The sequence below is a fragment of the Acipenser ruthenus genome, chromosome 25 (genome assembly GCF_902713425.1).
Source record: "Acipenser ruthenus chromosome 25, fAciRut3.2 maternal haplotype, whole genome shotgun sequence".
NCBI classification, from domain to species: domain Eukaryota; kingdom Metazoa; phylum Chordata; class Actinopteri; order Acipenseriformes; family Acipenseridae; genus Acipenser; species Acipenser ruthenus.
Window position 1 is genome coordinate 4718391 of NC_081213.1, and position 5451 is coordinate 4723841.

The following is a 5451-nucleotide window of genomic DNA, read 5'->3' on the forward strand; positions in this document are numbered from 1 at the left end:
ATTGATGACTGGTGATCAATTAATGCAGTCTGGGAGTGGTAAGTTAGGTGGGTGTATTTAAAGCAAGCAAAAATGTTAGTCTCTGTAGGGTTTCGAATGTTCGAGAAGTGTGACTATCTCAGTACAGTTCTTATAACCTGCTTATAGCATGTCTTAGAAGTGATTGCTTATAGCAATTATAAAACAGTTGCAGGACTTTCAGTATATACAGTATTGAGTTATTCTCATACACAGTGAAAAAAAAATAGTGCCCTATATTTATCAAGTCTATGGTTTATATGAGATTTTGAATCTAGTGAGATAGATTTGAAACTGAAGATAACCCTGAAGGAAATAAATGGTAAAACACACAGCTGTCAATTTGTGCAGGCTTAATGCTTTGATAAGCAAACAGGAATATTCATGTTGTCAGTTCAAAATATAGATTCTAAATTACGCGTGTAATTGACTTGGCAACCACGACATTGAGCATTACAAACTGTCAGAAAGAGAAGTTTACATAAGAGGCAACAAAGTATTGCATCAAGATGAAACATAACATAACTCTGTATCCGTTGATAGACAAACGACCTACAAGAAGGCATTTGGCCAATGTATAATTCAGTCTGCCGAATTGCTGTGCCTGCTCTTAATACTGTGGTGTTAATACCTACATGTTCACTTAATCTAGGCATTCACCCGATCTAAAACAACACACTGACTAATATCAGGAGCAGCTGCACTGAGAGATACAGAAATGAGACCAGAAGAGCCTGCAAGATCACAAACAATATCAGAGGCCACGAGAGAAGTGAAAGGTGCCCTGAGGGGGCCACTTCCAAACTGATGCCAGGAACCTGCCAGGCTCTCTTGGCAGCCTCTCGAGTAGGTGGAGCTGAGATCTTCCTAGAGCTCTAATGCTACTTACTGGCCCTGTTTGAAACATGTCTTGCCTCATGGCGAAACTGCGTACACTGATAGGTGAGGGGAACGCAAAATCAGTTACTGCTTCGGCAGGTGGTAAGGTACAACCCTGCAACTGCATCTGAGTAGTGCTGTGTGAACGCCAACTATAAATGGAGGTATGGTACTGTATGCTACCAAACTAGCGTAAAACCAGAGAAACCTACCCTGCTCCGATAAGCTACCCTGGATTGTAACCCGGGATAACCTTAAACCAGGGTGATTGCCCAGCTCTTTAAATTGCTCTAAAAACAATCCTGTTGTGGTTTCTTCCTGGATCGGTCTACGTTGATCAAATCATCCCCTGACTCTGGTTGTCAAAGAGGCTTCAACATCGTGTCTTCCTCCTTGTCTGTTGACAGCGATGAAGTAAGAATATGATGATGAGTCGACCAGCAACGCAGCTATTCAGAACTGAGATTTTCATATACACATACATATATTAAAAAACAACTAAAATATAATCAAATACAAAATACAAATACAGATTTTTAATATGGCTACACAGCAGATAAGACTATATTTGTTGTTCAGTAGTCCTAAATCATTTTCCACACAAATAAAACAAGCAAACCCATCCCAAAAATCTAAGGGCCCTATTTTGAGAACTACCAAGAAACAACTTTGGTGCAGCAAGCAGCAGGTAAATCATCGACCTGAGTACATTTCTTAAAGGTTTTATACTGCTCATTATTTTTCTGCTACAAGAAAGGACTGATGTTAAATATTTCTTAGTGGTTCAAAATTGAGCATAATAATAAGAAGAATCGAATGTTGTTGCAAATCATTTTGGGCAAGTCCTTTTGTACTTCTCTGCTCTGAAAAAGTCAGCCCTCAAGGTCAAGCATAAAAGGCATCAAAATGCTCTGATCGCAAATGCATTAGTCGTGAATTTTGGAATAAGAAAGTGTCACATTCTAAACACAGCACGAGTTGCCAGAAAATGTTCACCAAAACTCATAGCCTTGCAAGATATAGAAAACTGTGAAACTGTGAAAATAGCACCCATTGTACAGCGGAACAATGACCTGAATGAAATGATCGATGACATGCCAAACGTGCAAAACTGTGCTTATGGCATCCTTAAAAAAGAAACATTTCCCCATGGAGGTCAGTTATTTTCAGGGTCATATGAAAATGACTATTAACCATTTTTTTTAATACATGTATATTCTAGATACATATGTTATTAAAGACATGCTCCCTTATATTTAACAACATGTTAATGGAATTGGTTTTTTTTTATGAATTACCAGTACCGTAAAACACAAAAACAACATTTTTAAAAACAATGTATAGAGAATATTATTTCAATCACCCAGCTGGGAACAGCAATTTTACAGTATGATAGTTAGGTTTTTGTGTTGATGCTCCTGTAAGTGTGGATGTTACTTGAGTATTTTCCTCAGATGAATTTACAACATGCAAAAAAGGAAAACACTTTACATTAAGTGTCTCTAATTACTGTGTATTTACATAGTGGTTACTTAGCACATACATGTGTACTTACATGTAATTACAATGCTTTTGTGCATAGTTACAACTTGCAAATATGTTTTGCATGATATATGTAAGTACACAGTTGTATCAGAAAAGGGTTAAGGTTTATAATAACATTGTATTTACAATGTTAGGTTAAGGTTTATAATAACATTGTATAACACATGTATTTACTAAGTAACTACTGGGTAAATACACAGTAATTAGAGACACTTCATGTAAAGTGTTACCTATAAAAGTTACTGAGCAATTGTATTTCTTCATTAAGTAGTAACTGGTGACACTTCCAAAGACTTCTCCATTAAATCATTTTAAATCTTAAGGTTTTTTTTATTATTATTCTACCATTTAGCCGTGCTTTCTTTTTACTGGATTTCTCTATACAAATATATTTTATTTTGACTTTTGTCCTGACAGTTTAATTTGTCACAAAGTAGTTATGTAACTAAAGTGATACAAAGTTTTTAATGGGTCACTAATAGCTTTTACACTTTGACTTCAAAGCTTTCTAAAAACAAATAAGCATAACAAAATCATAGTCTTTCTTTTTGTAAATGCCCTAAGAATAATAATGATCCTCTGCATTAATGTAAGCGGTCTGTATACTGGTACACTTTTTAAAAACATTCTCATCACATTCTCCTAAACTAAAGTTTCTCTTAGCTGATGCTTTTTACTTTGTTCTTTCTCCCTGTAATGCAGTGTGTATGAATCCATTGCTAAGGGAGTGTTGGAAGATTTGTATTTATCGTGAACAAAAACAGATCTTTTAATCAATCTCATCAATAACAAATACAGTTCAGTTTTATATTTTAAATGTTTAGGGTGGTCAACCTTGTAATGGTGGGTGATGATGGGGAAAGACGGGTGGAGGTGGGGGCTGGCGTTGGTCAAAACTTGATGATGTAATACTTGAACATACCCAATCTGGTTATAACAGCACATAACTGCTACAGTACGCTGACTGTCAAAAAATGGTAACCTCTTTGGTGTTGCAGACATGCTGTGATTTTAAAAGTCAGCAGGGTCTTACTTTTACTAGGTACAGTACCTGTACCATAAATACTCTGACACATAGAACATTCAGTGTCAAAGACCTCTTGTCCAGTACTGCCAATTGAACTGTGAGAAGTGTATTTACTGCTAAATAAATGAAGTGACAGCACGCCTGTGAGACAATTCTGACACATTTCCACAATCGCTGGTCACCAAGTACAAATATAATCACAAGAGTCTCATACATTGTTAGAGGTTTATCACAAAGTCCCCTCGTTTTAATGATATAAACGGCTCTAGTATTACAAGCCAAAACCTTTTTAAATCAATTAAATACAGCCCCATATTTCAGGTGTTTTTTTTTTTTATTTTTCTATGTTGCATAATCTTCCATCTTGTGTCTTTAGTGTCCTGGGAAGACCAAAAATATAGAGATGCTTTACTATGTTTGTTAGATCCTATTGCCTCAGGTGGCCAGCTCAGGTAGCACTGATACTAATGAGTTCCTGCTTAAGAGCTTTCACATTCTGTAGAATGCTATTGGTGGTCCCTTATGGGTTCATTGCCAATGAGATAGCGTTGGATATGTAATAGGTATTACTAGAGTAACCTGGGGGGTTGTATTGTATCACTGTCATTTGGTAATAACACATCTTTTATCTTGGGGTGCCCTCAGGATCTTGCACCTGAGCATATAAAATATATCAACAGAAATGGCCAAACCCAAATAGATCTTGGAGGCACTCAGCTGTTACAGCAAGATACGGCAAGTTCTGTGAATTAGGCAAAGCTCTGTTACTCATAGATAAAGAATGTCTGCCTACAACGCTGGAAGTTTGGAGGTGTTAGGACTGTCACGTTTCACACAAACCTTCACTTTTTAAGAAATACAAATTTGTTGGTACCCCTCCACAAAAAACGAAGAATGCACAATTTTCTCTGAAATAACTTGAAACTGACAAAAGTAATTGGCATCCACCATTGTTTATTCCATATTTAATAGAAATCAGACTTTGCTTTTGATTTTTTATTCAACATAATATTGTAAATAATAAAACAAATCAAAATGGCATGGACAAAAATGATGGGACCGCTAACCTAATATTTTGTTGCACAACCTTTAGAGGCAATCACTGCAATCAAACGTTTTCTGTAGCTCTCAATGAGACTTCTGCACCTGTTAACAGGTGGTTTGGCCCACTCTTCCTGAGCAAACTGCTCCAGCTGTCTCAGGTTTGATGGGTACCTTCTCCAGACTGCAAGTTTCAGCTCTTTACATAGATGTTCGATAGGATTCAGATCAGGACTCATAAAAGGCCACTTCAGAATAGTCCAATGTTTTGTTCTTATCCATTCTTGGGTGCTTTTAGCTGTGTGTTTTGGGTCATTATCCTGTTGGAGGACCCATAACCTGCGACTGAGACAGAGCTTTTTGACACTGGGCAGTATGTTTCGCTCCAGAATGCCTTGATAGTCTTGCGATTTCATTGTGCCCTGCACAGATTCAAGGCACCCTGTGCCAGGCACAGCAAAGCAGCCCCAAAACATAACCGAGCCTCCTCCATGTTTCACTGTAGGTATGGTGTTCTTTTCTTTGAAAGCTTCATTTTTTCGTCTGTGAACATAGAGCTGATGTGACTTGCCAAAAAGTTCCAGTTTTGACTCATCTGTTCAAAGGACATTCTCCCAGAAGGATTGTGGCTTGTCAATATGCATTTTAGCAAATTCCAGTCTGGCTTTTTTATGTTTTTCTTTCAAAAGTGGAGTCCTCCTGGGTCTTCTTCCATGGAGCCCACTTTCGCTCAAAAAGCGACGGATGGTGCGATCAGAAACTGACGTACCTTCACCTTGGAGTTCAGCTTGTATCTCTTTGGCAGTTATCCTTGGTTCTTTTTCTACCATTCGCACTATCCTTCTGTTCAATCTGGGGTCGATTTTCCTCTTGCAGCCGCGCCCAGGGAGGTTGGCTACAGTTCCATGGACCTTAAACTTCTTAATAATATTTGCAACTGT